The sequence below is a fragment of the Saccopteryx bilineata genome, chromosome 11, assembly GCF_036850765.1.
Source record: "Saccopteryx bilineata isolate mSacBil1 chromosome 11, mSacBil1_pri_phased_curated, whole genome shotgun sequence".
In the NCBI taxonomy this organism is placed as follows: domain Eukaryota; kingdom Metazoa; phylum Chordata; class Mammalia; order Chiroptera; family Emballonuridae; genus Saccopteryx; species Saccopteryx bilineata.
This window is the reverse complement of record NC_089500.1, coordinates 21,899,711-21,922,536: the sequence shown is the minus strand read 5'-3', so window position 1 is coordinate 21,922,536 and position 22,826 is coordinate 21,899,711. Positions and strand designations below refer to the sequence as shown.

The following is a 22,826-nucleotide window of genomic DNA, read 5'->3' as shown; positions in this document are numbered from 1 at the left end:
TATAGTATGCTAAATTTCATAAATTTATTTGGTCATATAAACCATCTACCAGGGACATCTCATGAAACTCGACATAAGAGTGCTATCCTGGCACCCTTGATAGCTAACCCAGCTGTGGTTCAGACACTAAAAATGAAAAGGAACCAAAAAGCAGGATTATGTGACTTTCTTTAACAATGCAAAAATGACGACAAAGTAAGGTTTGCTCTGAGTTAGGGACTTCTAAAATAAAGAACAATGAGAACTTGACAGCAACATTGTTGTCTATAGTGGTAGACTACAGTACATATAAATAAGCACCGTAGTACATAAAACTACAGCTTGACAAAATAAAGCATCCCATAAAACTCCATCAAACACATGTAATAATCCACCAAAGTAGGCATTTAAGACTACCAGGCAGCAAAAGGTATACTTGGCTACCTTTGGCCTCTGCTGAATTCCTACTCTGTTACAAAGCATGCTGTTGGAGCCAGCTATATAAGCCTCAATACCATGTGACGCAGTCTTATCCAAGCCCAGAGAACAAGCTTATTAACTCAACCTTTGGAAGGGAGAGGTACCACAAAAGCAATGCCAAAGCAGAAGTCTGATGAGAGGAAGAATACACCAGGCAGAAAGTTCATCTTTTAGAGACAAGGAAAGGTTTGTATATGGTATATAAGAAAGTAATATGAAAGAAGATAGGGGAGAGGAAAGCCAGTCAGATTAAAAAGCTGAAGACAGAAGTTAGGGCTAATGATAACACTTCAGTTATTTTAGAGACAATTCACGTTGTTATTGAGCAACTGAAGGTGGACAGTTTAGGGAAAAGGAGGATTCAAAGATAACTGCCGCTAGCTAGCAGAATGGAATGGTACACACTAATCACTAACTGGAATACTGAAAAGCAAATCTGAAGGCTAAGGTTACAGGGTCAGTATTATACATGTCTTTATACAAATAGCCATATTTATCCTACAATCAGGGAGCAGAGGTTCAGAAGAGAAGGTGGTCAGTGCACAAACAAGAGTGTGTGCCCTAACATAGCAGAGACAACTAGACCTACAGAAAAGCAGAGCATCTAGTCTCCAGGCTTGGTCTAGAAAGACTCTCCAGGTCCTGTTTCAGCCCCACACCAATTTTATCCTTAGAACAAAACTCTGAATTACATGAAGGATCCGTGTTCCTTGTGAAAAACTGTTATGACAAGCATAACGTAAGAATTATCCATCCAAAGTGTCTGTATCTTTGACTCAATCCATTCATGAAAATTCAGTCTAAGAAAATAAATAAAAAATAAACTTTTGTGTAATCAGCCAAAATAAAAGGAATCCCCAATGTTAAGAAGCATCTAACAGGTTCTGTGTTCCAGTTTTGTTAGGAGAACGTTTCTTGTGAGTTCAGGTGTATTCTTTTCTATAAAACCTTTTAAATTATTTTCTTATGAAAATGAAAACATAAAAAGTTTAAGCTTATTCTGGGTCATCTGAATGACTTTGTGAGCTAGTACTACCACACGATGTCAACGTCCCATGTCTTAGAACAGGAGTTATGACCACTTTAGAACTATGCGATCACTTCAAGTTATCAGCCTTAAATTGTTATGTCTTAGTGACAATGGCTGACTGACATCTGGCTAATTATCTCTGGGAAACTTTTTAATTATGGAACAAAATAGTATTTTTCAGTAATGCAGACAATACATTTCACCCAGTTGAGCATTTTAAATAGCTAAGGTATCATTATTTAGTCACATTTTGAAATGTAAACATTGAGTAAAGTTTTTACAAGGAATCAATGTCAGTAAGTTCTAAGTTGAAGACAAAATAAGAACACTAAATTTACAATCAAGTTGTTACTGAAATGTGAATAAATCATTTACAGACATAATAGACTTCCTTCAACAGTGTGGCAGAAAGCTCTGGACTAAAGGTAGACTCTTTTTCAACATCTGTAAGAACTGAAAAATAGGTTCAGATACTAATTCTGTTCCTAATTCCAGCAACAAATAATACTTTTAAATTTTCAAGTTTCAACAGAATAGGAAAACTTTATCTTTACAGCTTAGTAAGAAAGCTTATCAAATGATATCTTAGTAAAATTGGGATTATAATATTACTCAGTGGAAAGTTTCAGTTAAGCAAGAGGTCTGATTATCCTGAACAAGCAAATAAAACATTCAAGTTATTAATAATTGCATAAGTTTTACAAAAAGCATGCTCTACATGTTTTATTAAACTCCAGTTCATATTCTTTGCGAAGTCATCAACTGTACTGTCCTTTGCTTAGTTTTTATTCTGATATAAACCCAATCACTAAATACGTATTTCAAAAAAATTTCCAAATCTTTACAATCTTTGTTACATTTTCTTTTAAAATACACAAATTTACATTTTAATCAAAAATATTTTATGATACAACTTAGCTTCTTTTAAAAGAAACCCCTTTCTGCCCCCAAATACAGTAGGAAACATTTACTGAATGCTAACTCTGACACATTAGCCTAAGAAACAGGTAAGCATTAACTAACTTGATTCTCATCTGAATCCAGTGGGATAGGTACTCTTAGTTAGCAATGAGGTATCTGAGGCACAAGCAGTTTCCTGATGTCATAAAGATACCCCACCCCCACCCCCCGCCCCAAGTATCCTTGTAGTTCTGCTTTTTACACTTAGGTTTCTAACATATCAGGAATCTGTTTTGATTTAAAGGGGCAAGAGAGTGATTCTAAGTATCTCCTGAAAGGCCAGACTATTTTATAATGTTAGACTAATGTTTATTAGTTTAATAGTTTATCTTTTTTTTTTAATAATTCATAATGCCACTCCTTTCACATATCAAATACCTAAAATAAATGTCTGATTGGGGTCTTCATATTCTATTCATTGGTGTACTTGTTCATACCTACACCAATATCACAGAATTTTAGTTACTGCTTCTCATTAAGTGTTGATATCCACAGAGTGAGCCCCATTCCTTACTTTTCAAATTTCTGTTGGTTAGTTTAAGTTTAGTTTGTCAAGTTCCACCAAATATAGGGTTTTGATTGGAAGTATAGTAAATTCACATTAACTTGTAGAAAAGCAATATATTTATGATACTGATCTTATTTATGAAAATGAGATGTTTCCACCTATTTTAGACTTAATATCCATCAATAAATTGTATCATTTTCTCCATAAAGATTTTATACATCTTGTTTAATTTACTTATTCCTCCAGATACCTTTTTTACTGTGAATTAAAATTTTTATTTAAAAAAATGAAAGTACTTCAGTTATCCAGCTCTGTCAAATATTAGCATTTTGCTGTATTTAATTGAATATAAAAAATAAGACATCGTATAGATGGAGCTAAAATGCCTTATGTACTTGAGCAAAGAAAAAAACCCAGAAAACTCACTGACAGGGACGACAGTGTGATGATCGCAGGGGTGGGGGAATGAAGGAGGGTATAGGGGGAATAATGGAGGCATGAATGGGGTGATGAACACAATAGAGCATACAGATGTGTTGCAGAATCAAGCACCACCTGAAATCTGAATACTGGAAATTTTTAACCAGTGTCACCCCAATAAATACGATTTAAAAAGTTTTGTAAAATAAAGAATACTTTCATGTTTATGGACTTGTCAGGATTCTATTCCTTTGAATCTTTTGGTCACATTTACTATGTTTTTCGTAATTCACAGGAATTATTTATTATATTCTGGATAATACTCTTGTCAATCATACACACATGCCACATATATCTTCACTGAGAAAGTGACTTTAATTTCAACTGATAAATTTGAGCACATCAATTTAAAATCATACAGGGTGTATACATTCGTACCTTCTTAAAAATTCTCCATATGCTGTCCTCTTTTAAGTCTAAAGTTTTTGCCTTTGAAACCTGCAATTTATTTTGTGTATGGTGTGATGCAGGTATCTTCTCTCCAGCAAAGATAAAGTATGGCAGTACCATAAATTCAATCTTTTTCCCTTCTGATTATAATGCTACTCATGTTTCTGGGTTCTTTTTTTTACCCCTTTCATTAGTCTCTGAGGCAAATACCATGGCTTAACTACTAAAGCTACAAAATATGTCTTGGCACCTGATAAATTCTCTTTTACCTGCTGGGACTTTAATTGGAACAGCAGTGAATTTATAAGCAAATGGAGAAAATGACAGATATATAATACTGTGTCTTCTAGTCATAAACACAGCACATCTTCTTATAATCTGAATTATATGTGTCTTATTTTCTCCATGAAGTCCCACGTCTGTATTTTTTCTCTAGGGATTTTGTAGTTTGTGTTGCCGTTTTAATCAGTGTTGTTGTTGTTTTTAATTTAAATTTTGTTTGCTGCTGGTATATAAACATGCTTTGGTTTTTATTATTAATGTTTTAAATCAACTTCATTAAGGCACAATTTACATGTAACAAATTGCACAGATGTTAAGAATATAGTTCCATGAGTATTAATAAATGCACATGTCCATATATCCATCATCCCAGAAAGTTCCCCTGTGTCCCTTCTAGTCAATCTCTTCTCACCCCAGGCAATTACTAATTTGACTTCTATCAAAGAAAGTAATTTTACCTGTTCTAGAAATTCATATACTTGGAATGAAACCATATGTACTCTTCTGTGCCTGATTTGTTCTGTTTTTTAACCAACACCCCCTTATATTTCTAGTTTCTAACAATTTTTGTCAAGAACAAATACTGAATTGAATTAGATCATGGCTTTTTCCCTTTGTCCGGCTGGAGTTTTCACTTGGGTTTTGCTTTTTTGTTTTTTACTTAACTTTATTTTTGTGGAGGTATGAATTTAAGTTTTCAAATTATAAAAGTACTGACCTATGGTGGCGCAGTGGATAAAGCGTCGACCTGGAAATGCTGAGGTCGCCGGTTCGAAACCCTGGGCTTGCCTGGTCAAGGCACATATGGGAGTTGATGCTTCCAGCTCCTGCCCCTTCTCTCTCTCTCTCTGTCTCTCCCTCTCCCTCTCTCTCTCCTCTCTAAAAATGAATAAATAAATAAATAAAATTTAAAGAAAAAAATTATAAAAGTAGTCAATATTAACATATGGCTTTTTTTTCCTTTGATGCATTAATGTTATTAAATTTATTTAAGATTTTTCTAACATTTAATCATCTTAACATTTTTGAGGTAACCCTAATTAGTCATATATTTTTTTTTTTTTTTCTTTTAAAGAGACAGAGAGAGAGTCAGAGTGAGGAATAGACAGGGACAGACAGACAGGAACGGAGAAATGAGAAGCATCAATCATCAGTTTTTCCTTGCGCATTGCTACACCTTAGTTGTTCATTGATTGCCTTCTCATATGTGCCTTGACCATGGGCCTTCAGCAGACCGAGTAACCCCTCGCTTGAGCCAGAGACCTTGGGTCCAAGCCGGTGAGCTTTTTGCTCAAACCAGATGAGCCTGCGCTCAAGCTGGCGACCTCGGGGTCTTGAACCTGGGTCCTCAGCATCCCAGTCCGACGCTCTATCCACTGCGCCACTGCCTGGTCAGGCTAGTCATATTTTTTGATTTGAGCAAATACTAACATTTTACCTAAAATTTTTATTGCTATCTGAATTGTGGTTTGTACATTACCCTTATAATATCCTCATTCTGTTGGAAGGATCAAGAATACAGTAGAATTGCAAAATGGTTTTTTTCTATAACATTTTGTATTAAGATTAGAATTAATAATTCCTCCTGTTGTGTAGAACTTGCCCATCTGGGGTTTTCACTTGGGTTTTGCTTTGTTGGTTTCGAATTTTTACTTAATTTTGGTGTAGGTAGATTTCTAATTATAAATTTAAGTTTTTTTAAACTATAATCAAGTTTCTTATTCTTAAGCCATTTTTGGTAACATTTTGCTAGAAATTGTCTATTCTACCCTTTTAAGTTTAAAGGCAAAAAGCTGTTCAGTGTTCTTAAGTTTAAAATTTTATTTCTTCTCTATCAATTTTGGCAAACAGTCTTTTCAACTTAGCACCTTTGGTTTAGTTGATCCAATTATATATATTTATATATTTTTTCATTAATGTTTTTCAACTTTATTTCCTTTTTCTTTCATTACATTGTATAGTTAAGTCAATTTTTACTTAGTGCTTTACTAATAAACACTTAAGGTTCTATCTAAACTTTTGCTGTAACCCAGTTTTGACAGGTAGTATTTTCAACACTCTGTTCTAAACACTTCTAATTTTTATGAGTTCTTCATCTCATAAATTAAGAAATGCGCTTCTCACTATATACCTCAGATTTGAGAGTTGTTGCTATCCTCCTATTATGTTTCTAACTTAATTGCTCCAGGGTCCAAGGATGTGACTTGTAACGTATAAATTCTTAGGAATTTGTTAACATTTGCTTTGACATCTAGTACATGAACAATTCTTGTAAAATTCCATGGGTAACTGAAAATACATATTCTGTAATTGTTGTATGCTTGCTAACTGCACTTTCCAATCCTTTAAAACCCTGTATTTTTATCTATCTTTTCTTAAATTACTGAGAGTTATGTTAAAACTCCTATGATTACACACTTGTGGACTTATCCTTGTAATTCTGCCAATTTTACCATATAGTATAGACTGAATATTTGTCACCACTCACCCCAAACCCATGTTGAAACCTAATCCCCAGTGTGATGGTATCTGGAGGTGGGGCCTTAGGTATGTTATTAGGTCATGAATGGAACCCTCAATGACTGGGATTAGTGCTTTTATAAAAGAGACCCCAGGGAATTCCCTCACCTAGCCCCTTTCAGCCTTATGAGATTACAACAAAAAGACAGCTGTTTCTGAACTAGAAAGCGGGCCCTCACCAGACACCAAATCTACCGGCATGTTGAACTTGAACTTCCCAACCTCCAAGACTGTTAGAAATATATTTGTTTCTAAGACAAGCAGTCTATGAAATTGTTATAGCAGCCAAAATGGACTACGGCACAGACTATGCCTAGCATACACCTTTAGTCATTACTTTACTTTGAAATTATGTCACCATCTTTTCAGGTATGTCTACTAATAACAAGTATTTTGTTGAAAAATTTTAAAAAAGGTTTTCATTCTCAACAGCAGGGAAAATGGCGGTGGGAAGGCAGGAGAGGAAAAGTCTGGAAGTGGTAGCAAGCTAGAGCCAACGGAGTAATGGCAGGGAAAGTTGCAGTCACGGTGCTGAGAAGTCCATCAGCTAGCCGAAGCAGCAGCTTCTGACCTCCCAATAAAGCCTACCAAGATTTCTAAGTATGCCAAAGGTAGTCAGACAACAAAGCCTCAGCCATATCCATCAAAGTGGGTCAAGTAAACCTCAAGAAACTCTTCTAACTCTTGCTTCTAAAACTCTTTCAGTAGCAGCAGCTTTTAATGAAGATAAAAGACAGCAAACCAGAAGAAATGCCTCAGGAAGCAAAGATGAGGTTGAAGAATATTGGAAGGGATGTACCAACATATACAGGACCAAACTCCTTTAATGGAGGCAAGCATGGGTTTTCTGATAACCAGAAGCTATGGGAGCAAAATATAAAATCTCATCCTGGAAATATCCATAACCGAGATAATTAAATAATGTGCTCTGAAATTGGTGTGTGGGGTGGGTGTAAAGTTAAAAAGAACAGATTCATATTTAAAAAATGGTATTAAGACTATTTTGAGGGCCGCCTTTTTTTTTTTTTTTTTTTTTTTTTCTTTAGCTGGAAACGGGGAGGCAGTCAGACTCCCGCATGCGCCCAACCGGGATCCATCCGGCACGCCCACCAGGGGGCAATGCTCTGCCCATCAGGGCGTCGCTCTGTCGCGACCAGAGCCACTCTGGCGCCTGGCACCGAGGCCAAGGAGCCATCCCCAGCGCCCGGCCATCTTTGCTCCAATGGAGCCTCAGCTGCGGGAGGGGAAGAGAGAGACAGAGAGGAAGGAGAGGGGGAGGGGTGGAGAAACAGATGGGCGCCTCTCCTGTGTGCCCTGGCCAGGAATCCAACCAGGGACTTCCGCATGCCAGGCCAACACTCTACCACTGAGCCAACCCGCCAGGGCCTCTTTTTTTTTTTTTTTAAAGATTGAGTGGTGCACTAATACATGAGTTTGAAATCAGATGTAACTTACGTTTTATATACAGATTTCAAGATATTTGCTAATTTTGTACTTTATGTGATTTGTTTCCAAAGGTTAGACAAGAAAAAAAATCAGAAATGGTAAAGTAATATACATTAAAAAAAATAAGTTTTCATTCCCCTTTAGACGAGATCGGGCGTGTTCAGGGTGGTATGGCCGTAGATGCCTTCATTCCCCTTTAACCAGTAAGCTTTACCTAAAATTATGTTAGGTTTATGGAGATACTTATTTTCCATCAACTCATTTTGTTTTCTTTTTTTAATTTTTATTAATTTTAACGGGGTGACATTGATCAATCAGGGTACATATGTTCAGAGAAAACATCTCCAGGTTATTTTGACATTTGATTATGTTGCATACCCATCACCCAAAGTCAAATTGTCTTTCGTCACCTTCTATCTGGTTTTCTTTGTGTCCATCCCCCTCCCCCCACATTTTGTGTTTCCTAACTCCTATGCATTTTTTTTTGTTTGTTTCTTTTTTTCTCCTTTCCTGTCTCTACAGACACGATCAAATTTTCTTCATTTCCACACTCACCCCACTGACTTGGAGTTATACATTCTATATCAACTCTTTCAGAGGATTATCCTCAAAACATTTTTAATGGAAAACTTTAATCAGTGGGTTCCAGGTGAAGAGAGCAGCCTATTAAAAACCATAACAAAGGAACTTAAAAGCAAAGATAATCTCACAAGGATAGGGAGAAGAGTAAGGAGGAAACAAGCAAAATTTTGGTAACTGGAAAATAGATTGATGAGTAGTAACTGTGAACTACTAAGAGAGACTATTAATTCTAAGGTAGCTGTAGGGAAATGTCCTGATTTTACAGGGCAGAATCCTCAAAAGGTTAAGTAAGAGCTCCAGTCATAGCAAAAATTGAGGGGGAAGGAGATGAAATAGGCAGGACTGGGTGAGAGATCATTTGAGAAGCATTTAGATCCTAAGGTGGGTAACTGCCCCTCTCCCAAGAACTAAATGTTTATTCTCGGCAAGGGTAAAGCAGTCTCCCTAGACTAGGAGATGGCTGGGATACCATTATGAGAAGAGAGGAGGATGAACATGAGCATACTTCATGCTAAATACTCCCCAACCCTTCCTCCTCTGGGTCTGGCTCCCAAAATACTAGCAGCCAGACCTTTATCATTTAGTCAGACTGAGATTCCTTTCTGGGGTACCTGACCAACCCAAAAGGAAAAATGTACAGATACTAATATTGAGAGTTTACCAACAAACAGCCCACTCAGATCACTCTACAGTGAAACTGAGAGGAGACAAGCCTCACCCACATACTTAGTTTCCCATCAGCCTGTCAGACCCCCTACCCCAATCAAGTGTTACTTTGATTATGAGGCAAAAGGGCAAACCAAAACAAAAAAATGCAATTTCAATAAATTTGAGACAACCCAGAGAAAGAAAACATTGTAAAAATCATCAATGTACAGGAAAAATAAGAGAAGACACAGCCATCTTGAAGCAGAGCATGCTGTACAAAGGGAGTATTGAGTAAGAAGTATTGAGTAAGAGAAGAGCTCTTGAATAGTTTGATAGCTCATGACAGCAGAATTGTGAGGGGGGGAGGACGGGACCAATAGAAGGGTTGGAAGATAAAATAAGAGGAAATCTCCCAGAAAGTAGAACAAAAAGAAAGATGAACAACAGTAGAGAAAAGTGAAGAAAATTGGGGGACCACTTCAAGAGGTTCAATGTCCAAACAGAACTTCCAAAAAGACATCAGAGATAATGGAGAGTGAGGAGAAGGTGGTTAATCAAATGAAATAAAAAAACTACCCCTTGAACTGAAAGATGGGAATTTCCAGATTAAAAGGGCCCAACAAGACCCCAAGACAATGGATGAAAACACGTCCACATCAAGGCCAGTGGGGCCCTGGCCAATTGGCTCAGCGGTAGAGCTTCGGCCCGGTGTGTGGAAATCCCAGGTTCAATTCCCAACCAGGGCAGATAGGAGAAGCACCCATCTGCTTCTCCACCCTCCCCCCCCCCCCCCCCGCCTTTCTCTCTATCTTTCTCTTCCCCTCCCGCAGCCAAGGCTCCACTGGAGCAAAGTTGGCCCAGGTGCTGAGGATGGGTCCATGGCCTCTGCCTCAGGCACTAGAATGGCTCCGGTTGTAACAGAACAACGCCCCAGATGGGCAGGTCATTACCCTCTAGTGGGCATGCCAGGTGGATCTGGTCGGGCACATGCGGGAGTCTATCTGTCTGCCTCCCCACTTCTCACTTCAGAAAAATACAAAAAAAGGCCAGTGGCTGTGAAACTTAAGAATGCTGAAGACAGCTTGACCAGGCACTGGTACAGTGGATAGAGTGTCAGACTGAGATGCAGAGGACCCAGGTTAGAGACCCTGAGGTCACCAGCTTGAGCACGGGCTCATCTGACTTGAGCAAAAAGCTCACCAGCTTGGACCCAAGATTGCTGGCTCGAGCAAGGGGTTACTCAGTCTGCTGAAGGCCCGCAGTCAAGGCACATATGAGAAAGCAATCAATGAACAACTAGGGTGTTGCATGAAAAACTGATGATTGATGCTTCTCATCTCTCTCCATTCCTGTCTGTCTGTCTGTCCCTATCTATCCCTCTCCCTGTCTGTCCCTGTAAAAAAAGAAAAAGAATGCTGAGGACAAAGAAAGCCTAAAGTCTCCAGGGAGAAAATACAAGTCATATAGAAAAGAATCAGAATGCCTTTGGTTTTCTCAATAGTAACACTGTAAGTGAAGTCAATAGAGCAATGCCTTCATAATTGTGAAAATAAATAAATAAATAATTTCCATCCCAGAATTCTATTACCCAATCAGGATAGAATGAAGGTATTATTTTCAGAAGTGTGACATAACCAAATATTTACCATCCACACTCTCTCTCTCAAGGAAAGTCCTGAAGAAGCACAAAAAAAGAGTAGAAGATTTAACAAAGGAGAGAAGTGAAGAAATCCCATAAGATGATGGTGAAGGGGGATCCCAGGTTGATTGCTGTATGCTGGGTGTAGAGGCAACCAGTGCAAACCGGACCAGGTTTAAAAACATGCAGCCAAGAGTAATGTCAGGTTTCTCCCTGAAGTGAACAAACATTGTAAAAGTCAATGGAAGCATGAATTTCACAGATGAAACCAACAATAATCATAGTAAATGGCTGAGGGTAAGTAATAAAACAATAAAGAACAGCCTGGTACCTTTCTTTTAACCAATATCTTAGCAAGAGATTTCTGATCCCATAAATTGCAATGCAAAAGAAAAAAAAATTAACCCTGCCTAATTAGAGGAATTCTCATATAGTAGTACATGTTTATATATGTATGAATAGATACTGCTCACAAAAACTAGGGGATATTTCAAAATGAATATGAAGCGATAGAATATCCCCTAATTTCTGTGAGCAGTGCATTTATAAGACCAGTGCTGTTTAATAGAAACAGAAACAGGATGCAAACCACATACATAATTATATACTTTCTATCAGCCACATAAAAAAACGTATTAAAAAATGTAAGTAAAATTAATCATTTTAATGATTTAATTCACCCCAACATATCCAAGTTATCATTTTAATGTAAAATCAGAGAAATTATTGAGATAGTTTACATTTCGTTTTTTGGACTGTTATAAGTTTAGTGTGCATTTTATACTTTAAAGACCACCTCAATTTGAACTAGTTACATTTCAGTTGTTCAACAGCCGAATGTGGTTAGTGGTTAGTGGTTAGAAGCTAGTAGAAACAATGGTTATATTTCTGTGGACCAGGGAGCAAGACACAGACAATCTAAGGAAGACTCACTTTTCATTATTTACTAATTTGTTCCTTTTGAATTTTGTACTATGTGCTGTATTACATACTCAAAAAAAATACATTCTGTAAAATAAATATACAAATGTAAATATCCTTTGACCTACTTCTAGAAATCTATTTACTGTATATGTATAATGATGTATAAACATTTATTGCAGCACTTTTAAATACAACAAGACTGGAAATAACCTAGGTGTCTATCAATGAAAACTGATGAAATGTATCACAGACACCCACAAAAGGATGCCATACAACCAAAAGAAAAAGTAAAAAGGCACCCTTTTTCAAACATGGAATAATCTACAAGATGCACTAGTAAATAAAATATACGACTATTTGTACTAAAAGTTAATACTATATATGCACAAAGTTATTCATACAGGCATAAAAATCTCTGGAGTAATTCACAAAAACCTAGTAATGCTACTTCCCTTTGAAAAGACAAGTGGGTGGCAAATACAGGCTGACAAAGAGACTTTTCAACATATATTCTTTGGACCTTCTGAATTTCACATTACAATAATCTGTAACTGTACCTTGCTTTTTACTGACCCTGCTTGGCATTTATGTGACATTTGAAGTCCCTCTATAAAGACTAGTGTTTTTCTAGTTCTTCCATGGAGAGGTGTGAGGTTTTTCCCCCAGAGGCCACAGATGGTTCAGTGACATCGGAACAATTTATAGATTTTTTTTCCAACATACAGTTCCCAGAGTTGTATCTCCTTTCCCGGAATGGCATTACAAACCTATACTCTGCTACAGAGTTTTTTTCTTTTTATCAAGTAAATTCCCCAAGGCTAGCTTTTCCTTAATACTGACTAATTTTTTTAAGTTTCTGGTTCTTGGGGACTTTTCTCTTCTTCTCTAGATCAACTAACTATACATAACAGAAAACAAGTCTGACATTTTATCCAACACTTATAACTAGAAAAATGAGTGTAATCTCTGTCCATTCTAGTACATCTGATTTTAAGAAATCTAGATGTAGTCAATAATGCAAAGACTGAAGAAAACAATATAATTGAGGAAAAACTGCTAAACATGGCAGTTCAGAATTCACTGATTTCTGAAAGAGCAATGAAAGGAAAAGGGAATATGAAAAAGTGGCAAAAAACATTTCATCAAGTTCATGTCTAGAACAAAGAAATGATCAAATATAGAAGCAAATATAATTTCAAATATCTTCAAACTGTAAATTCAAAATATTCCCTAGTACCTATATGAATTTTTAATTCAGGAGAAAATCAAGTTAGATGCTGCAACATAAAACACTTGAAATGTAACGGTCCTCCTCCCATAAAGATCAAAGGCTCACAAGAAAGAGTATAAAATCACTAGTAGATTTTTGGCAATCCATGAACATTCACACAGTGTTTGACATTCACACAGGTAAAGAAAAAAGCAAGACTACTTATGACCTGGATTTCTACAACTTTTAGTCAAAGAAATTAAAGTAATAGAAAGGATTAAGAGAACTAAAAATACATTAAAAGCCATTATAGGCCCTGGCCGGTTGGCTCAGCGGTAGAGCGTCGGCCTGGCGTGCGGAAGTCCCGGGTTCGATTCCCGGCCAGGGCACACAGGAGAGGCGCCCATCTGCTTCTCCACCCCTCCCCCTCTCCTTCCTCTCTGTCTCTCTCTTCCCCTCCCGCAGCCGAGGCTCCACTGGAGCAAAGATGGCCTGGGCGCTGGGGATGGCTCCTTGGCCTCTGCCCCAGGCGCTAGAGTGGCTCTGGTCTCGACAGAGCATCGCCCCCTGGTGGGCGTGCCAGGTGGATCCCGGTCGGGCGCATGCGGGAGTCTGACTGCCTCCCCCTTTCCAGCTTCAGAAAAATACAAAAAAAAAAAAAGCCATTATAAAAACAAAACATTTCTCCATTCTGTTTTTTCCAGAGTTGTAGGCTAGTTAAGGAAACATACTGCCAAATGGAAATCTTAGTCCCGTGGAGAATGATGGGTAACATGCCTTTTAAACAAAAGCAAACAGAAAACACTCACGTGTTCAATTCTGTGAACGGCTAAACCTAACATCAGAGCTTGAATTGAACTCTAAAAGTAATCTTAGTTGAGTAAAAGCTACGTTATATAGAGACTGCTGTGAGAAGAGACTACCTATTCTTTCTTGAATTATATTCCTTTCACCTTTCATAACTGTGTAGAACTTATAGTTCTATAATCACCTTGTAAACATACTCTTACATACTGGTTTATCATTCTCAGATTATAAAAAAAATCTATCTTACAGAAAACTACACAGGCCTATACTCAAATCAGCACAAATACTCACTACTCCAATTGCCCTTCAAATTCCCAGGTCTGTCTTGACCATCTGCTGAGCAGCAACTTACACCTAGGTCAAATGTACAGTGCTCATGGTGTGAAAGTGCAATTAAAACAAAGTCTAATAAAGAATCTTCTATTAGATAAAAATTCATTAAAGTTAAACCTAACATTCACCTCCTCACAGCTGCCATATTTCAAGTGCTAAATAGCCACATTTGGCCAGTGGCTACCATATTGAACAGTGTGGGTCTATAATAAACATTGTCCCCTAAGATATACTATTCCTCAGGAGCCTCCAAGGCTTCCTGAGGGTAAGAATGGCAGGAAAACTGAGCAGGCAAGGCTTCAGCACCCGTCCATTCCCTTTTATGTTTTGAGATTCTGCACATTTAAAAAAAAAAAAAAAAAAAAAACCTTATGGATGCTATTGTGTGCATAGGATGTGTGTGTGTGCGCACATGCTCACGCTCTTTAATTTTTAAACTAGTGATTTAGAGCAGAAAATAGTCAAAGCACAAACTTCAGGCCAAAGCTGGACCCTCCTCATACTTAAAACAATTTATGAAGAAAGTTTAAGTGGCTAGTTTACATGAATTATTAGCCTAAAAATCTGTCTGTGAAGTAAAACTTGGAGAAAAAAACTTGGTCTAAATTTGGAAAATTTGCATTCACTGCCACAGATAGAGAATCTTTAGTCAAAAAAAGTTTCCACAGTCATTCAAATCAAGGGAGAAAGAAAAGCTTCTGTTGCACCATTTATCAGGAATTCATTCTGTGAACTCTGCAAATCAGATTCACTACCCCAGGTTTGTAATGAAGAATGAAATTAAGAAAGAGCATTTCTTTAATATTTACAATACCCTAGCCATTATTTCTCTATAAAATTTTTGGGAGAAGCTGAAACAGCATGCAAGAGTGTACTTAAAACACAGGTAAATTACAAGATTTACTCTGCTACATCTTCAGATCAAGAGTCTTTTCTGAATTAAAATCTTGGAACTTCCAGTGGCTCCCCCAAGATTACTCTTCCTTACCCAGTACACTGAACATGAAACTATATCTACCCCCCGTAAAGGGAAGGAAGACAGGGATAGAACACTGTACGCAGCTTTTCAAGTTGTACTGAATGGACTGCAACTAAAATCTACATCCACTTTCCATTGCTCTAGTCTTGAGGCCAAATCCCAGTTTTTGAAAAATTACAGAACTACGTGGAACACTGAATGACAATTTCATAGCAAACTCACACATTTTAGTAAGAATGGTTATTTTAAGATTTCTGTTTTCTTAAGAGTACAAACCTAAAGACAGGCCTAGTTGACAGAACACCTATCTGTGTGGCTCACTTACATCTAAAAAAACCCACTGCGCTAAAAGAGACTCATTCACATTCTATGTAGAATGTAAGGGAAGAATGTTAGGTCGCAGAATTACTCTAGTCATCTATCTGGCAATGTCTAAATCTACCTGGCTTGGCAAAATTACATTCTTCCTACATGAAATTATTGAAATTGAAGTTGAAAGCTATCCTTGTGATATCAAGAATCAGCATTCAAATATGTCCTAACTGAATACATCACAATTATATCAATCTAGAAAAATGATCAAAATTGATGAAAAACAAGCCTCTGTGTATTTTTAAAAGAAAAAGACGGGATTACTTTTATATTACTGGTTTATAAAAAAAATCCTGTTGTCTACTTTTTTTAAATAGTCAAGGCTATATAATACAACGTTACCAATTATTATTTGATGGAATAGATGGTTTAGAAAGTAACTCTGAGGTAGGAAGGAGGAAGATCCAAAAAAGTTATCAAAGCTAATATGTACTGGATAGAAGTCACACTGGCAATAAACTCTCAACAGATAGCGCCAACTGCCCACATTAGTTTGGTCCTAGAAATCTCTACCACACTCTATCTCAAAGCCCGAGTGAAAAGTTTTACATGACATCCTTGCAAAATGACAAAGAATAACTTACTCTGAAGAAAAGGTGTGGTTTGGGATGCAAGTTCATTTCAATCACCTTCCTTCACTAGTAGCTTAGCATCAAAGGCTTTTCAGTGTGTAATCACTGCAAACTGAATGGCAAACCAAATGAGAACATCTTGGTCCTAACAGGTAGTGTGGTTCTTCCTTGAAATACTGTATTTGCCCATGTATAAGATGTATCCTTTTACAAAAATTTTGGGGTCTAAAAACTGGGTACGTCTTAATACAGTGGTTGTAGTTTTTTACTTGCATTTCTTGCTTTTTTGCGCTTGTTTTTGCATTCATTGTTGAAGACCAGAGGTCAGGAACCTATGGTTCGCGAGCCAGATGTGGCTCTTTTAATGGCTGCATCTGGCTTGCAGACAAATCTTTAATAAAAAAATAACGTTAAAAATATAAAACATTCTCATGTATTACAATCCATTCATTTCCTACCGCTCATGTTCATGGTTGTGGGTGGTTGGAGCCAATCACAGCTGTCCTCCGGGACAACACCAAATTTTTATTGGATAATGCGTAACCTACACAGGTCGTTGTATGGCTCTCACAAAATTACATTTTAAAATATGTGGCGTTCTTGGCTCTCTCAGCCAAAAAGTTTCCCGACCCCTGTTGAAGACAATGATTCATCATCAGACACAGATGAGGACAAGCTAATGGATGGAAGGTTTTGACAGTGATGAAGAGTTGTATGAATTTTATGATGACTAAAACTTGAGTCCAATAACTTTGTGGAATATTTTTTTTTTTTCAAATTTTGGGCCCCAAAATTAAGATGCATCTTATACATTGGAGTGTCTTATACATGGGGAAATATGGTAATTCATTCCATATAGTATAATGTTCTACCCCTTTAAGAATATTTGTTAATCACCCTGAATGACAATCTAAAAAGTATGTTATGTAGATTACTGCACTCTTAAAAAGATTTCTCCAAACATGACTTAAGCTAATTGATGAACACTTTCAGGTCTGGTCCTGCACTAAATGGTCCCAGGCATGCTAAATAGGCTTTGAATATTTGTTTTTGTGTCTTGTAGATTACCTCTGTGTTTACCAGGCTGTTACCTGTTTTTTTTTCTTACAACAGACAGTGTGCAACAGTTCCCCTACACTCCCTACTTCCCACACTATTCACAATCTACTTGCTTCTATCTACTATGGACTTAGAAGCCAGATAACTTTCCTTGGAGGAAATATCTGAAACAAATGCCAATAGGTTCTGATTAAGGGTCTTCATGGTTCTATTAAGGTATATGGACTTGGATATTAGACTACTCCAGGCCTTCTTTGCTTAATGTCTGCTTCTCAAATGTGTTTTATAATAGGTCAAAGATAAGAGTGTAGGCAAATCATTTGGATTAGAAAGAAAACTGAAAAACCACAATCAGAAGAGAATAAGAGGACCCTTATGTCTGAGGCAATGCTCTTTAATCACAATGATTTAATCCTTACAGTAGCCTTAAGAGATCGGAGTTACCTCCATTTTCAGTCAGAAAACCAAGGCTCCGGAATTAAGTAATTTGCCCAATATAGATAGTAACTGAGAAACCAACTACTAGCTAGCTTTCTCTCTCCAAACCCATGGCCTTTCTACTACATCAGGGGTAGTCAACCTTTTTATACTACCGCCTACTTTTGTATCTCTGTTAGTAGTAAAATTTTCTAACTGCCCACCGGTTCCACAGTAATGGTGATTTATAAAGTAGGGAAGTAACTTTTACTTTATAGAGAGTTACAGCAAGTTAAAGCATATAATAATTACTTACCAAGTACTTTATGTCGGATTTTCACTAAGTTTGGCAGAATAAATCTTTATGAAACAACTTACTATAGTTAAATCTATCTTTTCATTTATACTTTGGTTGCTCCGCTACCGCCCACCATGAAAACTGGAACGCCCACTAGTGGGCGGTAGGGACCAGGTTGACTACCACTGTACTATATAGTGCAGCCCAATCCTTATTCTTGGTTTAGCTAATAGTTTTTACAATTTATTTCTGATGCTTCCATTAAAACCCGACTGATTCAAGGTTGCTTTCTTTCCCTAACCAGTTCCTATAACTAAAGAACAATGGATAAACAAGCTAAAGCCAAATTAAGCTTAGCTCTACAAGTGTTCATCTGATTAGCAACAAATACTTTTGTGAAAGATCAGCCATATCTTCAGTTTGTATGGATTGCGCAAAAATGGTGACAAGTCCCCACCCCCCATACACTGACAGTTCCCAGTGGCACTATGAGTTAACACTTGACATCTTCTGTAGTGCTGTGCTCTACATTATAAAAGCAATGCAAGAATATTTTGGAAACTAGTTCAGTGATGTACTACATGCTCCCTCAATTTGCAATAACATGATTTTTTTACTCTCAACACTGAAGGACAGAGCCGGAGATATGAATATGAGGAGCTTCCACTTCTCTAATTCCAGTAAGGAACAGGAGTATACTTGTTCTGTTAGGTACTTTATAGCCTGACACACATCGAAGGCTACTTTTATTTATTGGATACATGAATAAATGCTACTTGTTCAATAAATACAAGTTATTTGATGAATACATGCATAACCTTTCCTGAACTGGTTTTGAAATCTTCTTTCACATTTTTGACATACCCTTGCAACACTTAGTGAAAAACATCTCTCCTTACAGAACTACAAGCTTAAAAATGGCTCTTCTACTCTTATCAAAAGACAAGGAAACTAAGACATGCATGCCCCTCTCTATCCTCTAAAAATGACTCTTATCCCAAGAATATGAATAAACCTCCATCTGCCAGACTGCACTAAAAACAGCTTCCATATGCATTACAAATACACCTGTATAAAAAAGCTCCTACAAATGAGGCCATTAGAGTCCTAAAATATAAAACCAGCAGAATCAAACCAAACAAGAATAAAAACATTCAGACCTTTCTATAAAAGTAACAACTGAAAATATCTGCAAAATGTAAAAATTCAATAGGTCTATAATCAGCACCTTACACAGACAGCTAAAGAGTGTTTTTCACTTAATATCTTCCCCAATGTAAAATAACAAGATTACAGCAACGTAATTCTAATATTTACAACATGAAAATGAAAAAGGGACCTTTTGCCATCTTGCAGTACAAACAACCTTTGTTTCTACTAGAGATTTCTGCTGAAATATACAAAAACTATCCTAAAATCCTACTTGAGTTAAAAACATACCAAGGCTGACAAGCCACATACAACAGGAAATTACCCTGCACAGTTTCTTACTATTACTTCATGAACCTTACAGCCTGTGTAAAGATTTGACTGCTTATTACTAGGTACAAATTAAGTTACGACTTTGAAAAAGGCAACTCTTGTTGAACCTCTACAATGTTAAATCACTTTAGAACCACTTTAAAAAGTATAAAAACAAAGCTCTAAGAGCAATTCCTTACCAAAACAAGCCAAGAAATAGATGTTTCCAATTACCTTAATTAAAACTGGCCAATGGACTACTTTAAAGTCAATTAATTGTAATACTAGGAGTGTACGTGGGTACTCAGTAACACCCACATGACTCAAACTATTATTTACTACCACAAGTACTTTTATGGCAAAAACTAAATAAGTTTAAAATCAGTGTTACTTTCTAAATTGAATGTAAATGTTTGCTAAATGACATTTCGGTGAAGAAAAATTGATAGATATCCTGTATATATGGTTTTCTTTAGACAAATAAGAAAATCCTCAAACTGCGACACTTATGTAATCCATTCGGCATGATTTCTCCCATTTGTGTTACATTTGCTTATTTATTCACATTAAAACTCCTTAAACTTCATTTAACTAATTGACTTACACTTTTATGCGAGAAAATTTTTGAAAGCAGGTCAACACTAGAGTAACAAATTTATCTTACTAGGCTCAAGCAAGACACCTTTACAATCAGTTGCACACGTTCAATTCATATGAAGTCAGCACAGAGAAAATAAAGATTATAGACTATTCAGAATTCTGAAAGTTAATTCAAATTTCAAGGGCCATTTTTGAAAAGATGGAATTAATCCAAGGAAGTTTGCATGATCATTCAGTTATTAACAATTACCTAACCTGTCATTTGAAAAGTTTAAAGCACCAAAATTTACGATACTACAAGCTGTAACAATCAAGACATGACAGATGCAAAATGTTACTTCCAAATTCGATTTTACCTGGAGACAGATGATAGATAAAGGTTTACTTGATGACAAATCACAATATTTAGCTATTTAAAGGGTCAAGAGAAGGAATAACAAAACCAACCTAAGAATTGTTTTTCCTTTGTTTAGTATCAAAAGGAAACCATTAACCACAAAAGGATTAAGTAAAAGACAAAAGTATCCAATCCAAGGACAATATCCCCCAGGAGAGAACAAGACAATTAAAATTGCAAATTTGAAAAGCAAGTTTGAAATACGTGAAATTAATTAGCGTGCTTTCTAAAAGTGTGTGATAAAACTTAATAGGCTCCTCTCACAGAGCAACTTTCACAAGTACAGAAGGATCTCCACAGAGTAACAGCCGTATGCACGTTAGTGTGAGTGCACACAGGCACTTCTGAACCAAGACTATAATCGTTAACAAAGGTTACAGGACCAAAAAAGAAAAAGAAAAAGAGAAAGAGGGGAACCAAAAAAAAAAAAAAAAAGTGGAAGCTAAGTATCGCACGATCCTAACAAGGCTTCCCAACAACTCCCGAAACAAGAGCTATGCCCCATGGCTTTGAAAATCAGAACCACAAACTACCAACTGTGTTTGCGGCGGAGGGAAGGGCCCCAGCGGCCCCCGGGCCGGGCAGCGGGCAGCTCCGGGCGCCGACCCCTTCCCTTCGGCCTGCCCAGCGTCGCGTTCCCGCACCCAGAGGGCCGAGAGCACCGCTGCCCCGACCTCGCCACACCCCAGCCACCAGCCCCCGTGGCCAGGAGACGCCACGAGCTACGAAGACCCGAGCCCAACACAAACACACCCCTAACCCCGAGGGCCCGCCGGGTGCCGCGGATTTACCTGGACCGAGGCTCCGGGTCCCGCCCCGTCTGAGCTGGGGGTCCGGGACCTTTTGTTCCTTCCTCTTCCGAATGGGATGAGGGGCTGGGAGGGGAGAGGGGAATGGGAGATTGGAGGCGGAACTGAAAACACTCTCGCGGCCGCCCGGCCTCCCGCCCCGCCCCCCCTCCGCCCCCCGGCAAGTCCGGCCCGCGGCCCTCGCGCGCGGGGAGGGGGCGCGGGCCCGGGCACCGCCCGTAGAGGGAGGGGGTGGGGACGCGCGTCCCGCCGCCGCCGCCGCCCCTCCTCCTCTCGAGCGCGCGCCCGCATCCCCTCCCCAACCCCGACTGCCCGGACGGCCGAGCCCGCCCCCGCCGCGCCCGCCGGCCCACCTCGCTTCCGCCCCGCGCCCTCCGCCGCGCGGCCGCAGCGGCGCGGCGCACCCACCTCTGGGCGGCTCGCTCGGAGCTCGCTGGCTGCTGGCTGGGAGCTGCTCCTCGGCCGCCGCGGCCGCGCGGTAGACCCGCCTCCTACCCCGGGCCGCGAGCCCCGCCGATTCGTCGGCACAGCCCCGGAGCTGGCACCCTGCCGCCCGCTGATTGGCGCCCCTGACCGCCCGTTAGGGCGCGAGGTACGCTGGCCGAGCGCAGCGCTCGGCGCACACGGAAGACGGGACGAGCGGAGGAGGGAAAGAAGGAGGGCGAGCGCCCGGGAAGGGCCGGGGCGCGAGCAAGCTTCGAGAGTCGCGGCCACTACCTCCCCACCTCCTTTCCCTCTGGCCCGCCCTGCCCTCTCGGCCCGACCGGCGGCGCGCGCAGCCAATCAACGCGCGAGGTGCTCGGGGTGTGAGCCGCGCGTCGGGGGCCTCGAATCGGAAGGGAGACGTCGCTCTCTGATTGGTCCCGCCTCCCCCGTAGAGCGTGAGGCGAGGCGCGGTCGGGCCGCCGGCCGAGGACGAGGTGGGGTGGGAAGCCCGCGGTTTCGGTTGACTTCGTCTTCCGCGAGCTCCCAGGAGGGCCTCTGGAAAGAGAGGCTGGGGGAAGCATGCATGCTGCCGTAGTGGGAAAACAGCCCAGGACGATCACCCGTTCCTCCGTGCCTCGGCCCTGCACCACCCTCTCGGTCTCCAGCGCCATTGGGTGGGGCCTTTGGGGGCCGCCGTTTGGCCCACCTTTCTTAGCCAGGCCGGGGATGGACATGTGCTCATCCCCTGGCCCCGGGCCAGCCCGGAGGACAGGATAGGCCAGCGGCCGAAAGATGGTTCCGCCGAAGCCGCAGCACTAGACCTGCACTGGGCGCGCCGTAGGCGAATGCGCGGGCGAGTGGGCGGGGCCCTCGTGGTGGTAAACGGGGGCGGGGTCCGAGATGTAAATAAGCCCAGGGCGGGGATCTATGGGCGTTAGGACCAGGGTGAAGGATGCCGGATAGGTTTGTTTAACCTGAATCTTGGTTCTCTCTTCCGTAGAAATGCTGCTAATAATGCATGCTGTGAACGATCCTTGTGATGCCTAAAAGATAAGCACGATGCCCCTTAACTGCTGGATTATCTTCCCCTTCATTTCTCTGCTGTTCAGGTGATTTTGGTAGGTCCCCTACATCTTCGCTGCAAAGCCCTTAAATTAAGCTGCTCCCTGCCGAAAACTGATGGGAGCGTAACTGCACTGGGGTAACTTCTCTTTCACT

At 39.5% G+C, this 22,826-nt stretch overlaps 1 protein-coding gene across 5 annotated transcripts in view; it reads right to left on the bottom strand.

Annotated features, from left to right (window-relative positions):
• Nucleotides 1–22,435, bottom strand: part of SMAD2 (SMAD family member 2) — an 84,515-nt gene extending 62,080 nt beyond the window's left edge. The window contains exons 1-2 of one of the 5 annotated variants that reach the window (XM_066247486.1): nt 22,315–22,435; nt 21,165–21,248 (exon numbers count right to left, since the gene is read on the bottom strand). The gene's annotated coding sequence lies outside the window, so the exon portion shown is untranslated. Of the gene's footprint in view, nt 1–4,827; nt 4,971–21,164; nt 21,343–21,535; nt 21,892–22,314 lie in introns of those variants that run through there. The other 4 variants (XM_066247483.1, XM_066247485.1, XM_066247484.1 and 1 more) reach the window with 4 other exon arrangements.
• Nucleotides 22,436–22,826: the final 391 nt, after the last annotated feature.